This window comes from Lithobates pipiens, unplaced genomic scaffold, assembly GCF_037356315.1.
Source record: "Lithobates pipiens isolate NorthernLeopardFrog02 unplaced genomic scaffold, aLitPip1_a1.2 Scaffold_51, whole genome shotgun sequence".
NCBI lineage: Eukaryota > Metazoa > Chordata > Amphibia > Anura > Ranidae > Lithobates > Lithobates pipiens.
In genome coordinates this window covers 4,524,515-4,542,437 of record NW_027507874.1, presented here as the reverse complement: position 1 = coordinate 4,542,437, position 17,923 = coordinate 4,524,515, and positions in this window count along the sequence as shown.

Genomic DNA, 17,923 nt, shown 5'->3' with positions numbered 1-17,923 from the left:
ACCGCTCACCTATACTGCAGCAGTCCTTCAGCGGTATAGGGACTGACGTACAGTCTGCTAATCACTAACACACAACCTGCTTGTTCCACAAAAGTTCTTATAAGGACTGGTAACTTGGTATAGGGTGCTACGGTACATAGGCTTGAGTGCGGTACAGTCTGCTGTTCTGTAAGGACCGCTATCGGTCCACAATAGATAGGGTTGACGTGCACCACTGCTGACCGCTGCCCTATACTGCAGCAGTCCTTCATCGGTATAGGGACTAAGAGTTTTGTCACAGGGTCATTTAAAAAATGACAGGCAGAGGAAGAGGCAGGCCCTTCCGCAGGGGTGGTAGGGGTAGGCTTGAGCCAAAGTGGGAAGTTGCAGAAGGTGCGTTCAATTACTTTAAAGGATGCACCAGACTTGGTTGAGTGGCTCGCTCAGCCTTACTCTTCTGCACCCTCCTCATCCTCTCGATCTGCACCCTCTTCTTCACTCTCTGCTATGTGCACCCCCAAAGACACTACCACCAACAACACGACCACCACCACCACCACCACATACCTTCCGCTTGAGTCACTGGAATTATTTTCCGATCCATATCAAGAGGACATTTCTGATGCGCAGCCACTCTTGGTATTGGATCAGGAAGAGGAGGTAGCAACAAGCGCTACTCAGCAGTCTGACGCCAGTACCCAGATCAGCCCAAGGAGGAGGTTGGTCCCCGGTGTTGCTGCCTACTCCGAGATCTCTACTTATAGCGGTGGGGAAGGTGACGTTGATGATGACGTGTCTAGTGATGTCACGTGGGTGCCCACAAGAGAGGAAGAGGAGGGGAGTTCAGAGGGAGATATGGACCAGCAGATAGGGAGGAGAAGCAGCAATGACTTACATTGCACAGCAGGGACAAAGCAGACTGCAAATGTATCAGGAGCGAGTCATCGACCATGTACGGTCACATCTGGCGCTCCCAGGACACCGGCACATGGCTCCGCAGTGTGGGCTTTTTTTAACGTGTCCGCTGCTGACAATAGCGTTGCCATCTGCAATCTTTGCAGTCAACGCGTTAGTCGCGGTAAGCCCAATACTCACCTAGGGACGACCGCCTTAAGAAGGCACATGAGCAGCCATCACCGAGCCCAGTGGGAGCAACGGAACACACAAAGCCACACTGCAGGCTCTCACCGTCCAGCCTCGTCTTCTACTTCTCCTTCTCCTCTCTCCTCACAATTGTCCTCCACTCCACCTTCCATCACGCCAAGCTCACATTTTTCTGCAAAAAGGCAGGCTTCCGTGGGCCTAATGTTTGAGCGTAAAAAAATGATGACGCCGGATAACCCTCTTGCCCAACGGTTGGCGGCTGGCTTGTCAGAACTCATAGCCCGCCAACTACTGCCATATAAACTGGTGGACTCGGAGGCCTTTCGCAAATTTGTGGCCATTGGAACACCACAATGGAAGGTCCCAGGAAGGAAGTATTTCTCAGAGAAGGGCATCCCAGAGCTATATGGCCATGTTCAGCGGCAAGTGAATGTATCTCTGGCACACAGTGTCGGTGCCAAGATACATCTGACCACAGACACGTGGTCTAGCAAACACGGGCAGGGAAGGTATATCAGTTTTACTGCCCACTGGGTGAACCTTCTGACGGCCGTCAAGCATGTAACCCGTGGCACCCGTGTAGATTTGGTTTTACCGCCACGGATTGCATGCAGGCCTGACTCTTCTTCTCCTCCTCCTACTCCATCCTCCTCCCTCTCCTCCTCAGCTGCCTCCTCCTTTTCCGCTGCTAGCGTCTCTTCCACTGCACCGCCCAAGCTTCCCAGAACCTATTCCACATGCCAGGTGAGACGTTGCCATGCCGTGCTGCGTCTGTTGTGCCTGGAAGCAAAGAGCCACACTGGCCCGGCACTCCTTTCAGCTTTGCGTTCACAGGCAGATGAGTGGCTAACACCGCTCAATTTGACAGTTGGTAAAGTGGTGTGTGACAACGGTGCCAATCTGCTTAGCGCATTGAAACAGGGCAAAATCACGCACGTGCCGTGCATGGCACACGTCTTAAACTTGGTCGTGCAGCGATTCCTTGTCAAATACCCTGGGGTCCAGGACATCTTGCGGCAGGCAAGGAAAATCTCGGCCCATTTCAGAAGATCTTACACGGCCATGGCTCGCCTTGCTGACATTCAGCGGCGACACCATCTGCCGGTCAGACGTCTTATTTGCGATTGCCCGACGCGATGGAACTCAACCTTCTATATGCTTGATAGGCTGCTCCAGCAGAAACGTGCAGTTAACGTCTACCTGTATGAACTCTGCGAAAGAAACGGTTCTGGGGAGCTGGGTTTTTTTTCACCGCGCCAGTGGCTGCTCATGCGCGACACATGCAGACTTCTGCGGCCATTTGAGGAGATCACCAAACTGGTCAGTCGCAGCCATGGCGCCATCAGTGACATGGTACCTTATGCCTTCTTTCTGGAGCGTGCATTGCGTCGTGTCATTGATCAGGCTGTGGAGGAGCAGGAGCGGGAAGATGAGGAAGTCGCAATGCTGGATGAATTCCCAGGGGGGGCTACTCTATCTGAGACAAGTCAACAACAGGAGTCTGATGAGGAGTCAGAGGAGGATGGTGCCGGGGCGGATGAGCAGGAGCAAGAAGAGCATGCTTTAAACCTTTCTGGGATCCCTGTTGTGCGAGGATGGGGAGAGGAGAATGAAGAGGACGACATTATCCTGGATGATGAGCAGGAGCCAGGCCACCACACCGCTTCCACTTTAGTGCAAATGGGGGCCTTCATGCTCCAGTGTTTTAATAGGGACCCCCGTATAAAAAGCATGAGGGTCAAGGACCAGTACTGGGTGGCAACGTACTTAGACCCCCGGTACAAACACAAAATGGCGGAAATGTTACCGCCGTCGCAGAGGGCTGTCAGAATGCAGCACTTCCAGGCCTTGCTTCGAGAAATGCTGCATTCTGCTTTTGCGTGCGCTGGCAGAGGAGCAATTCCCACTCCCAGAGAACGATTTGCGGGTACCAATCCAACAGCGCCTGCAAGAAGAGGCCGGTTTGAAGATGTGTTGGTGACTTCGGATATGAGGTCATTCTTTCAGCCGACCCATCGACAGGTGTCATCCGGATCCAGCATCAGGGAACGCCTAGACCGTCAGGTGTCCGACTACATTGGGTTAACGGCCGATGTGGACGCTCTGAGGAGTGATGAACCCCTAGACTACTGGGTGGGCAGGCTTGACCTCTGGCCAGAGCTTGCCCAATTTGCAATCGAACTGTTGGCTTGCCCCTCATCCAGTGTCCTGTCCGAAAGGACGTTCAGCGCAGCAGGGGGGATTGTGACCGATAAGCGTACTCGCCTAGCTCACCACAGTGTTAACTACCTCACATTTCTAAAAATGAATGAGGCATGGATCTCGGAGGAATTCAACACATGTGACCAGTAGACCATGTATATGTCTATAAACTATTTTTTTAATCAAGCACACAGACCTTCTTAATTCATTTGGCTCACTTCCTTGACCCAAAAAAGCACACCGTACTATATGCCCCTACCCTCCTCTTTGAAGAGGTTGAGCGGTGTCATATTTCTACTGGGGCTGCTTATGATATCCCTGTGCTGTGCTGACTTCCTCCTGGGGGTTCTTATTATGAAGGGATCACACTATCCCTGTGCTGTGCTGACTTCCTCCTGGGGGTTCTTATTATGAGGGGATCACACCATCCCTGTGCTGTGCTGACTTCCTCCTGGGGCTGCTTACGGTGCTGCTGTCAGCGCTGTATGTCACGGTGCTGCTGTCAGCGCTGTATGTCACGGTGCTGCTGTCAGCGCTGTATGTCACGGTGCTGCTGTCAGCGCTGTATGTCACGGTGCTGCTGTCAGCGCTGTATGTCACGGTGCTGCTGTCAGCGCTGTATGTCACGGTGCTGCTGTCAGCGCTGTATGTCACGGTGCTGCTGTCAGCGCTGTATGTCACGGTGCTGCTGTCAGCGCTGTATGTCACGGTGCTGCTGTCAGTGCTCTGTATTACGGTGCTGCTGTCAGATGCCTCTATCACGGTGCATGTGTCATTCCGGTATGTCACGCTGCTGGTGATCATCTCCTGCACCCTCTTCTTTGCCTACCCTGGTCCCTGACCTTCCCTCTCCTCCATTGCCTTCATTAGCTCCATAGTCCTGAATTGTTAGAACAATTTCCCAAATAAAATAAAAATGCTTGTAGTTATCGATCCCAAATTCACCTCATACATGTATTATGTCATTGTCCAGATGGTGGGACTACGTTTTACCCCCTAATAATTACCACGTGGCCGCAAATTCGACATGAAGGTTTGCAAAGTTCGCCTCCCATTGAAGTCAATGGGGCCCGCGGAGAACGTTCGGTTTCGCGAACGTTTGGGTCCGTTCGCATTTCGCGTTCGCGAAACGTCCCGTCGGAAGTTCGTCCATCACTATTTGGGGGTCTGTGGTCAGTTAGTGAGTCCTCGAGGCAAGTTTGGCGGCTGAGGACAGATGCTGACGAAGTGGGGATCACAGGCTCAAAACAATAAGGGGTCGTCAGGGACCAGCCAAAAAAGCACTTAGGGTTTTTGGGTAACTGGAAGTTGTTACAAGTTTTGTATTATTAAAATATTTAAAATAAAGTTTAAATTTTATTGTTATTTAAATAAAGGCCGTTGAGGCCATTTTCATCCAAGCAGGTGTCCGGGTATTTATTTTAAGAGTAACGGTTAAGGTTTACATGTATTGTTGGGGAAGTAAGTTATCTGGCTACCCTAGTCAAGAGAAACAGCACAACAATTTGTTTACAGGCTAGTGGGGTTAAAACAAAAAGTTCTGTCTACATCACAACATGATAGGCAAGAGTTTAACTATGACAAAAAACTGGTGCAAGGCATATTCCTTCATACACTGTATCAGGGACTAAATGAGAAAAATTCTAATGTTAGACGAGATATCAAGCCTTATGTGTCTGATTTGACAGTAACGGATGACTTTATCATAGAGCAAGTCACCAGATCAGTTGATGAGGAAACAGAAAGGCAGAGACGCTTAAACAGTGCACCTAAACATAAACCTCTTACTGTTCATTCATCCCAGACACCAGGGAATAGCGAAAAAGACACCTTCCAAAAGGGAGTTGAGGGAGATGCTAGAGCAAATCACACTGCATTAATGGAACTAACAACACAGGTCTCTGCTCTCACAAAGAACCTGGAAAAGATGATGAAGCTAACTCCTATTGTTGGAAACCAAATGACTAAGCCACTAACCAATGTTCAAGTTCCAGATACAACTCACTGCAAGCCCAGGTGTGATGATTGCATTAAACGAGAGAGTCAGAACTGCTACCATTGTTTCTACTGTGGTTGGACAGGACACAGAGCGGTTGATTGCTTGAAGAAAAGAAGGCAGTCGGGAAACGACAGACGGTCACTGGGAAAGGGACAACCAGTGACCACCTCAAATGATCTGTCCCATGCTAAGGTAAACAGGGTATTCACACACTGGTCAACTAGAACACTCCCAAAAGAGAATGGATTCTCCAAACAACACGTAGCACAATTAATTGGAGGAAAATGCCTACTGTCATGTCAGATGAATGGTGTACCGGTTGACATGTTGATGGATACAGGAGCTCAGGTCAGTATTGTCGGGAAGGCATGGTTAGAAAAGTTTCTACCCAGCGTCTCCATTAGGCACATACAAGATTTACTTTGTGATGACAACTTATCCATTACAGCTGCAAATGGTTCTCTCATTCCATTCATCGGATGGATTGAAGTCTGCCTGGAATTCGAAAGTAGTGGACATGGAAACTCAGCCATTTATGTGCCAATGCTGGTGAGTGACTGCTGTAATGACAATCCAATTCTTGGGTTTAATGTTATCGAAGAATTGATCAGAGAAAACCGTGACCGACCGAACAGCACCCAAAACCTGACTATCTTGCTGAGTGAAGCTATGAAAGTAAGACAGAGTGTAGCGAATAACATTGTCAATGCTGTCAGTCAAGCAACTGACCCAGGAGAAATATTCGATAGTCGTATGGTCAAAGTGGGGAAGAAGGGACTCCAGATTAAAGGAGGCGAGCTCTGTGAAGTCAAATGCAGAATTAGAGCGTGGCCGAAAGGAGGAATCATGCCATTTGAACCACTTCCGGAATATCCAGTCGAGGAAGGACTTGAACTATTTCCTTCAGTGGTAGATGTGCCAAATGGGTTCTCTAAACTGGTGAAGATACCTATACTGAACCGTGCTCAACATGACATCTACCTTCCACCCAGAACAGTATTGGGTACCATCTCTCCAGCAGCTGAGATTCTACCATTGTCTCCAAACAAAGATGATGGAAAGGGAATTGACCAGAAGAAAAGGGTGTTTCATGTAAACCAGTTGAATCAAGTGGACACTGGAAATCAGCTACCCACTAACAAATCTGTTAAGTGGCACCCACCTGTCAATTTGGAAGGTCTCTCAGAAGAAGAACAGGAGATAGCGAGACAAATGTTATATGATGAATCAGATGTCTTTGCTCGAGATGAGGGAGACATAGGATGCATCCCTAACCTGAAACTGAGGATAAATCTGAAAGATGAAACTCCTGTCCAGAAACGCTACAATTCGATACCGAAACCCCTATACAAAGAAGTGAAAGAATATATCCAAAACCTTCTTGACCGAGGTTGGGTAACAAAATCTTCTTCCGCATACTCATCACCAGTTGTTTGTGTTCGAAAGACGGACAGTAGCCTACGACTACGTGTTGACTTTAGGGAGTTAAACCGAAAGACTATCCCAGATAGACATCCACTACCCAGAGTACAAGATCTGCTGGATAGCTTAGGAGGATTTACATGGTTCTCAATCCTGGACCAGGGTAGTGCGTATCATCAAGGCTTTGTGCATGAAGACTCCAGACATCTGACGGCTTTCAGCACCCCCTGGGGACTCCTGGAGTGGAACCGTATTCCATTTGGATTAACGAATGCCCCAGCAGCTTTTCAGAGATGCATGGAGAATGTATTAGAGGGCATCAGAGACAAATGTTGTTCTCCATACTTGGATGACGTACTTTGCTACTCCAAAACTTTTCAGGAGCATGTCAATGATATTAGGCAAGTGCTTAGTCGAATGCGTGAGCATGGTATCAAACTTAGACCGAAGAAGTGTGAACTCTTTAAACGACAGATTCGATACCTTGGACGAATGGTGTCAGAAGAAGGCATAAAAATTGACCCAAAAGATCTTGAAGCGGTATTACATTTGAAAAGGAAAGAACCAAAAACAGTGGGAGGAGTCAGATCTTTGTTAGGATTCCTGAGCTACTACAGGTCCTTCATTCAAGATTTCTCTCGACTTGCTAAACCACTGTATGAACTTTTGCAGAACACTGAGAAAGAATCTGCTACATCCATCCCCAAAAACAATCGGAGGGAATCTACAAAGAAAAACGGGAACAAAGCACAAGTGCCATCTAAAACACTGATTCAATGGACACCCAAACATCAAGCTGTAGTATCCAGACTGGTGGACATGCTAACCAATCCACCAATTCTAGCATACCCTGATTTTGACTTACCCTTCGTCTTACACACTGATGCTTCCAATGAAGGCCTAGGTGCTGTACTATACCAACGACAAGGAGAAAAACTTCGTGTTATTGGGTTTGGCTCCAGAACATTGACTCCAGCAGAGCGCAATTACCATCTTCACTCTGGTAAACTTGAGTTTTTAGCTCTCAAGTGGGCAGTCTGTGACAAATTCAGAGATTACTTGTACTACGCTCCAACATTCACCGTTTACACAGACAACAACCCATTGACATATGTATTGAGTACTGCCAGACTGAATGCTGTGGGTCATCGCTGGGTTGGCGAGTTGGCTGATTTCCACTTCGATATCAAGTACAGGCCAGGTAAACAGAATGCAGACGCAGATACACTGTCACGATTTCCAGTGGAACTCACGAAGAATCTGAGTGAGTACACAGAGCTTGTACCATTTGAGGTTGTGTCAGCTATGTGGCAAGGGAGCAAAGCTGTTGACGAAGAAGAGGCATTATGGGTGGCTTCATTGACTCTTCACTCAGAAAGTGATGTGGCCGAAGAATTGCTGAAAGGACAGACAATCTGCCCAATGACTCAGGAGAATATCAGAGCATTACAACAAGACGATACCAACATTAGAGAAGTGGTCTGGCTAAAGGAGAACGACTGGATTCCAAACCACAAAGAAAAGGAGAGTATGACCAGCAAAACAAGACGTTTGATACATGAATGGAATAAACTCAGAGTCGATGAAGGAATCCTCTACCGACACTCTGGAACCCGAAAACAGCTAGTTCTACCAGAAAAGTTAAAACCATTGGTCTTAAGAAATCTTCATGATGACATGGGTCACATTGGTACTGACAAGGTAACCCACCTAGCACGTGAACGATTTTACTGGCCATTTATGCAAAGAGACATTGATGAATATGTGCTGAAGAAGTGCAGCTGCATCAAACGAAAGCGTCCAAATATCACCGAAAGAGCACCTATGGGTTCGATTACTACCAGTTCACCTTTGGAGTTAGTATCCATTGATTATCTTCACTTGGAGAAAAGCAAAGGAGGATATGAGTATATACTTGTAATAGTTGACCATTTCACACGCTTTGCACAAGCATATCCAACTAAGAACAAATCTGGAAAAACGGCGGCAGAAAAGATCTTTCAAGATTTCATACCACGTTTTGGCTATCCAGAGAAACTCCACCATGACCAAGGAAGAGAATTTGAAAACAACTTATTTCAGACATTGCAACGATTGGCAGGGATTTCTCATTCAAGAACTACTCCATACCATCCACAGGGTAACCCAGTGGAGAGACTGAACCGTACTTTGTTACAGATGCTTCGCACCTTAGAGGAAGAGAAAAAGTCAGATTGGAAAGAACATCTTCCACATATGGTTCATGCATACAATTGCACCAGGCATGAAGCCACAGGATACTCGCCATTCTTTCTATTGTATGGAAGATCTCCTCGTTTGCCAATTGACCTAATGCTCAACCTAAATTTGGAAAAGGAATCAGAAAGTCAACCAACATTTACTCAGAAATGGGCATCTAGAGTGCAAGAAGCTTACAAAATCGCATCCGAGAATAGAAAAAAATCATCTGCTAAAGGGAAGAAGTACTATGACAAAAAGATAAAAGGAGCACCTCTTCAACCGGGTGATCGGGTCTTAGTACGAAATCTCTCTGAAAGAGGAGGACCTGGTAAACTTCGTTCATACTGGGAAGAATCAGTACACAAAGTGGTAGAAAGAATCAAAGATGGGCCTGTGTACAAAATTCAGCCTGAAAGTGGTAAAAAGACTATTCGAGTACTGCACAGAAATCTTTTACTACCAGTAAATGACCTACCAATTGAAGGACACATTCCAAGAGTACAGATGAAACAAAGACAATCAAGTAACAGAAAGGATACCAGAATGGATCTGGACCAGGAGGAGGAATGTTCAGATGAAGAAAGATGGTATTATCCTTATATACCAGAGACTACAGAAAGTCATGATCGTGTTGTGTCTCAACCAAACTCTCAAAACGTACAGAAAATCCCATTAAGAGTTTCTGCTGAGGAGTTCTATCCTACAACTACCACACCCAGTCTTGAACAAGAACAAAATGATGGAACAGTAGTTGGCGACCAAATCTGGGCTACAGATATGGTGGGACTAGACACTGCAGAATTACCCTCATTAAGTCAAGACTTACCTGTGAACCAAGATATGCAAATGGAAAATGATGTTGATGGAGAAGACTCAACTCCTGTCAGAAGATCTACCAGACAAGCTAAGCCTAAAGAGATCTTTACATATGACACACTAGGTCAGCCAAGATACATACCAAGTCAGATTCACACCATACAAACTCACACAATGCTAGCTACTCCCAGGACATGCCAGGTAGTTAACGTAGCTCCTTACTTACTTAAATCACTAAATAGTGTTCAGATACCAATTGAGTTTAACCACTTCAGCTCCGGACCAATAAACACCTTAAGGACCAGAGGTCTTTTTGCAATTTCGCACTGCGCTGCTTTAACTGGTAATTGCGCGGTCATGCAATATTGCACCCAAACGAAATTTGCGTCCTTTTCTTCCCACAAATAGAGCTTTCTTTTGATGGTATTTGATTGCCTCTGCGATTTTTTTTTTTTGCGATATAAATGGAAAAAGAGCGAAAATTTTGAAAAAAAAAGATATTTTCTTCTTTTTGTTATAAGAAAAATCGAATAAACTAAATTTTAGTCATACATTGAGGGCAAAATTTATTCAGCCACATGTCTTTAGTAAAAAAAATGTCAATAAGCGTATATTTTTTGGTTTGCGCAAAAGTTATAGCGTCTACAAACTAGAGTACATTTTCTGGAATTTACACAGCTTTTAATTTATGACTGCCGATCTCATTTCTTGAGGTGCTAAAATGGCAGGGCAGTACAAATCCCCCCCAAATGACCCCATTTTGGAAAGTAGACACCCCAAGGAATTTGCTGATGGGTATGTTGAGCCCATTGAATATTTATTTTTTTTGTCCTAAGGGATTGAATAATGACAAAAAAAAAAAAAAATTTTTACAAAAAGTTGTCACTAAATGATATATTGCTCACACATGCCATGGTTATATGTGGAATTGCACCCCAAAATATATTCCGCTACTTCTCCCGAGTATGGGGATACCACGTGTGTGGGACTTTTTGGGAGTCTAGTCGCGCACGGCACCCCGAAAACCAATCACCACCTTCAGGATTTCTAAGGGTGCAAATTTTTGATTTAACTCCTCACTACCTATCACAGTTTCGAAGGCCATAAAATGCCAAAATAGCACAAAACCCCCCAAAATGACCCCATTTTGGAAAGTAGACACCCCAAGCTATTTACTGAGAGGCATGTTGAGTCCATGGAATATTTTATATTTTGCCACAAGTTGCGGGAATATTACAAACTTTTTTTTTTTTGCACCAAGTTGTCACTAAATGATATATTGCTCACACATGCTATGGGCATATGTGAAATGACACCCTAAAATACATTCTGCTGCTTCTCCCGAGTACGGGGATACCACATGTGTGGGACTTTTTGGGAGTCTAGTCGCGCACGGCACCCCGAAAACCAATCACCACCTTCAGGATTTCTAAGGGTGCAAATTTTTGATTTAACTCCTCACTACCTATCACAGTTTCGAAGGCCATAAAATGCCAAAATAGCACAAAACCCCCCCAAATGACCCCATTTTGGAAAGTAGACACCCCAAGCTATTTACTGAGAGGCATGTTGAGTCCATGGAATATTTTATATTTTGCCAAAAGTTGCGGGAATATTACAAACTTTTTTTTTTTTTGCACAAAGTTGTCACTAAATGATATATTGCTCACACATGCTATGGGCAGAAGTCAAATTACACCCCAAAATAAATTCTGCTGCTTCTCCCGAGTACGGGGATACCACATGTGGGGGACTTTTTGGGAGCCTAGCCACGTACGGGACCCCGAAAACCAAGCACTGCCTTCCGGATTTGAATATAAAATGCTATAAAAAACAAACTAACCAGAGTCACCCGTAACACTTATACGGTGATCAGTGGTGAAAGGGTTAACTAGGGGCAATCAGAGGGTTCAAATTTTTATTAGGTAGTATATGGGGGTCCCTGGCGCTATATAAAAACCTGACGGGGAACCTAAATAACTAACTGGCTAACCAGCGTCACCAGTGACACTTATACTGTGATCGCTGGTGAAAGGGGGTGAAAGGGTTAACTAGCAGCAATCAGGGGGTTAAAACCATTATTGGGTAGTATATCGGGGTACCTAGCGCTATAAAAACCTGGCGGTGAACCTAAAAAAATAACTAGCTACCTAGCGACACTAGCGACACTGATGCAGCGTTCAGAAAAATTATCGCTTAGTGACACTGGCAAAAGGGGGTGAAAGGGTTAACTAGCGGAAATCAGGGGGTTAAAACCATTATTGGGTAGTATATCGGGTACCTAGCGCTATAAAAACCTGGCGGTGAACCTAAAAAAATAACTAGCTACCTAGCGACTGTAGCGACACTAATGCAGCGATCAGAAAAACGATCGCTTAGTGACACTGGCAAAAGGGGGGTGAAAGGGTTAACTAGCGGCAATCAGGGGGTTAAAACCATTATTGGGTAGTATATCGGGGTACCTAGCGATATAAAAACCTGGCGGTGAACCTAAAAAAATAACTAGCTACCTAGCGACACATGCAGCGATCAGAAAAATTATCGCTTAGTGACACTGGCAAAAGGGGGTGAAAGGGTTAACTAGCGGCTATCAGGGGGTTAAAACCATTATTGGGTAGTATATCGGGGTACCTAGCGCTATAAAAACCTGGCGGTGAACCTAAAAAAATAACTAGCTACCTAGCGACTGTAGCGACACTGATGCAGCGATCAGAAAAATGATCGCTTAGTGACACTGGCAAAAGGGGGTGAAAGGGTTAACTAGCAGCAATCTGGGGGTTAAAACCATTATTGGGTAGTATATCGGGGTACCTAGCGATATAAAAACCTGGCGGTGAACCTAAAAAAATAACTAGCTACCTAGCGACACATGCAGCCAGGGGCGGACTGACAACTCATGGGGCCCCCGGGCAGTAGGGGATCATGGGGCCCCCTTTGTCCCCACCCAAACACAAGCCACACCCTCACAAAGCACCACGTATATATTGCACTGGTGCATCATATGCATTGGTGACAGAATTTCTCTACTGTATGTTCAAAATAAAGGTTTAAAGAGTTAGGAAAATAAAGAAAAATAAACTCACATTTACTGCGGGGCTGCGTCTTCTGTGAGTAGAATCCCATACAGGTACTTGATTCTGCACTTGCGGGTCTGCACGCTGTTTGATTGGACACACCGAGAGCTAATCAGTGGGTCCGGCGGGCCCAGACGATTGTTTCCAACAAAGGCAGAACGGGGGTCTTCCGATGTAAACAAGTCCCCAGAGAGCCTCCCTCACTTACATCAGGGTCCTCAGAGAGCCCCCCTTTACATCAGGGTCCTCAGAGAGCCCCCCATACATCAGGGTCCCCGGAGATCGCCCCCTCCATACATTAGGGTCCCCAGAGATTGCCCCCTTCATACATCAGGGTCCCCGGAGATCGCCCCCTCCATACATCAGGGTCCCCGGAGATCGCCCCCCTTACATCAGGGTCCCCAGAGAGATCCCCCCTTACATCAGGGTCCACAGAGAGATCCCCCCTTACATCAGGGTCCACAGAGAGCCCCCCATAGATGTGGGTCCCTAGAGAGCCCCCCCATACATCAGGGTCCCAGAGAGCCCCCCCATAGATATGGGTTCCCAGAGAGTCCCCTCATAGATCAGGGTCCCCAGAGGCCCCCCATACATCAGGGTTCCCAGAGAGCCCCCCCCCCCCATACATCAGGGTTCCCAGAGAGCCCCCTCCATACATCAGAGTTCCCAGAGAGCCCCCTCCATACATCAGGGTTCCCAGAGAGCCCCCTCCATACATCAGAGTTCCCAGAGAGCCCCCTCCATACATCAGGGTTCCCAGAGAGCCCCCTCCATACATCAATGTCCCCAGAGAACCCCCCATACATCAGGGTCCCCAGAGAGCCCCTCCCCCATACAGCAGGGTCCCCAGAGAGCCCCTCCCCCCATACAGCAGGGTCCCCAGAGAGCCCCTCCCCCCATACAGCAGGGTCCCCAGAGAGCCCCCCTCCATACAGCAGGGTCCCCAGTGAGCCCCCCTCCATACAGCAGGGTCCCCAGTGAGCCCCCCTCCATACAGCAGGATCCCCAAAGAGCCCCCTTCCATACAGCAGGGTCCCCAAAGAGCCCCCCTCCATACAGCAGGGTCCCCAGAGAGCCCCCTCCATACATCAGGGTCCCCAGAGAGCCCCCTCCATACATCAGGGTCCCCAGAGAGCCCCCTCTATACATCAGGGACCCCAGAGAGCCCCCCCATACATCAGGGTCCCCAGAGAGCCCCCTCTATACATCAGGGACCCCAGAGAGCCCCCTCCATACATCAGGGTCCCCAGAGAGCCCCCTCTATGCATCAGGGTCCCCAGAGAGCCCCTCCCCCCATACAGCAGGGTCCCCAGAGAGCCCCCCTCCATACAGCAGGGTCCCCAGAGAGCCCCGTCCATACTTCAGGGTCCCCAGAGAGCCCCCTCTATACATCAGGGACCCCAGAGAGCCCCCTCCATACATCAGGGTCCCCAGAGAGCCCCCTCCATACATCAGGGTCCACAGAGAGCCCCTCCCCCCATACAGCAGGGTCCCCAGAGAGCTCCCTCCATACATCAGGGTCCCCAGAGAGCCCCCTCCATACAGCAGGGTCCCCAGAGAGCCCCCTCCATACTTCAGGGTCCCCAGAGAGCCCCCCTCCATCAGGGTCCCCAGAGAACCCCCCTCCATCAGGGTCCCCAGAGAGCCCCCCTCCATCAGGGTCCCCAAAGAGCCCCCTCCATACTTCAGGGTCCCCAGAGAGCCCCCCTCCATCAGGGTCCCCAAAGAGCCCCCTCCATACTTCAGGATCCCCAGAGACCCCCCTCCATACTTCAGGGTCCCCAGAGAGCCCCCCTCCATCAGGGTCCCCAGAGAGCCCCCCATACATCAGGGTCCTCAGAGAGCCCCCTCCATATTTCAGGGTCCCCAGAGAGCCCCCTCCATACTTCAGGGTCCCCAGAGAGCCCCCCTCCATCAGGGTCCCCAGAGAGCCCCCCTCCACCGGGGTCCCCAGAGAGCCCCCCATACATCAGGGTCCTCAGAGAGCCCCCCATACATCAGGGTCCTCAGAGAGCCCCCCATACATCAGGGTCCTCAGAGAGCCCCCTCCATACTTCAGGGTCCCCAGAGAGCCCCCTCCATACTTCAGGGTCCCCAGAGAGCACCCCTTCATCACGGTCCCCAGAGAGCCCCCCTCCATCAGGGTCCCCAGAGAGCCCCCCTCCATCAGGGTCCCCAGAGAGCCCCCTCCATCAGGGTCCCCAGAGAGCCCCCTCCATACTTCAGGGTCCCCAGAGAGCCCCCCTCCATCAGGGTCCCCAGAGAGCCCCCCATACATCAGGGTCCTCAGAGAGCCCCCTCCATACTTCAGGGTCCCCAGAGAGCCCCCCTCCATCAGGGTCCCCAGAGAGCCCCCCATACATCAGGGTCCTCAGAGAGCCCCCTCCATACTTCAGGGTCCCCAGAGAGCCGCCCTCCATCAGGGTCCCCAGAGAGCCCCCCTCCATACTGCAGGGTCCCCAGAGAGCCCCCCTCCATCAGGGTCCCCAGAGAGCCCCCCTCCATCAGGGTCCCCAGAGAGCCCCCCATACATCAGGGTCCTCAGAGAGCCCCCTCCATATTTCAGGGTCCCCAGAGAGCCCCCTCCATACTTCAGGGTCCCCAGAGAGCCCCCTCCATACTTCAGGGTCCCCAGAGAGCCCCCCTCCATCAGGGTCCCCAGAGAGCCCCCTCCATACTGCAGGGTCCCCAGAGAGCCCCCATACATCAGGGTCCTCAGAGAGCCCCCTCCATATTTCAGGGTCCCCAGAGAGCACCCTCCATATGTCAGGGTCCCCAGAGAGCCCCCTCCATCAGGGTCCCCAGAGAGCCCCCCTCCATCAGGGTCCCCAGAGAGCCCCCCTCCATCAGGGTCCTCAGAGAGCCCCCTCCATATGTCAGGGTCCCCAGACTTAAACCCCCCCAGGTTCCCCTGTACCTGGCTGTGCACATCCAACCCCCAGCACGGGGAGGTGGGAGGGGCGATCGACAGCTCTATGGTGCCTGTGGACCACGGGATCTCCCTGGGGTTTGCATTTCTCCTTCACAGTGTATAGAGTGGAGAGGGGAGGAGCCTCTGACCCGGGCAGCAGTCGGCAACAGTATACAAGCCGAGCAACTCACTGAAGAGTGAAACTTATAGCTGCCCGGGTCAGAGGCCCCTCCCCTCTCCACTCTATACACTGTAATGGAGAAATACAAGCCCGAGGGAGATGCCGCTGTAACGACATATTCGATCGCCGCCTCCCATCTCCCGGGCCCCTACTGAAATGAAAGCTAGAGGTGCAGGGGAGATGCTGTGTCTTCAAAGCCCCCCCCCCCCGCAGCGGCGGAACGGCTCCACCGCAGCACTGCCAGCAGCATAGGAGCTTCTCACGGGCCCCCTACTGGCGGCGGGCCCTCGGACGGCGTCCGAATGCCCGAATGGTCAGTCCGCCCCTGCATGCAGCGATCAGAAAAATGATCGCTTAGTGACACTGGCAAAAGGGGGTGAAAGGGTTAACTCTAGGGGCAATCAGGGGGTTAAATCTTTATTGGGGGGTGATAGGGGGCTACCCTGGACCTAACACTAACTGTCCTGACAGTTTTTACTGTCACAACTGACACTGAATGCATTGATCAGTAAAGAAATGATCAATGCAATCAGTGACACTGTGACTGGGGGGGAGGGGGGGCGGGGGGGGATCGGGGGGCGATCGGGGGGGGGATCGGGGGGGTTTGTGTGCCTGTGTGTGCCTGTGTGTACCTACATGTCAGTGTAGTGTTGGTGCACACTTACTTTTACTCTTCTCCTCGTAGTCCGGTCAAAAAGACCGCCCCGAGGAGAATGACATCACTTCCTCCTTCCTGTGTAAACAATACACAGGGGAGGAAGCTTCTCATTGGCCAGGAGCGATCCAGAGGGGGTGGCCGAAAACCAACGGCCATCCCCTCATCACGGAGCGCTCCTGGACCGAATCGGACCGCCGTAAACAGCGGGAGGGGGTCCGATCGGACCCCCCACCCGCTGGAAGGCAATCACGTAGATGTACGTGATTGTGCCTGCCTGTGCCATTGTGCTGACGTACAATGTCAATACGGCGGTCCTTAAGTGGTTAATGTCGGGAGCCATTAACTGAAGGAGGGGAGAGTGTGACGGATTGGGGTTTATATGGTCACAAAACAGACACCCCAAAGCAAAGTACATTTTTTTATATTTCTAAACATGTCCCTTCTATTCTATTAATAACCAGTAGATGGCAGAGAAGGTACACAAACAGAGTCTATATAAGGCCACACACCATGTGACTGGAAATTAAACTACTTCCAGCCATAAAGTCAGTGGTCATATCTCATGCTGTTTGTGTGATTCTTTGCAGTCCACGCCAAGCTGATCACCTTATCTCATCGCGTCTACAATCATCGGCTCTCTTAATTCACATTTTGAGGCCGGTAACACATGCCAATGACCCATTTAGTCCTTGTTTAATATAAAACACCAGTTGCCTTTCATTAGAAACATTTGTTAGTCCAGTCCTGGAAATCTGCATCTGCTTTACTATTAATTTACATCAAAATATGAATTCCTGTAGCTAAATGCATCTAGATGTGCAACCCCTGTCTATGTAAGATGCGTGAGTGCTGTGTGCGCATAGGTATATGCCTATGGTGTATATCTGGTTCCCAGAAGCGGTGAACAGCACACAGGAATGACATCACACCCCTCCAGGAAGTTGCTTGTACTGCTGCTAATTTCTTCTCACCACCATGCCCGCTCACTGTTCTCTGATGAAGAGATGAACCTTATTTGCAAATTAAGAAAATTTGGCACTTAAGATGGTCACGCACTATGCAATGTGATTGGCCAATCTCTGTACAACTCGATATTTCAGCAAAATAGGTAATAAGAAGATGCACTTGAACAATTCAAATTATAGGAAATCGATCAGGCTCTTGCACTAAATCTATTTTTAACCACTTGCCGACCGCCGCACGACGATGTACGTCCATTTTTTGAAGAGGGATATCTCGGTAATGGCAGCAGCTGCTGCCACAACCGAGATATCCATCTCTTCAGGCGGTGGTCGGCTGTACGATAACGGTGGTCTCCACGGCGGATTCGCCGCGAGATCACCGCTATCGGCGGCGG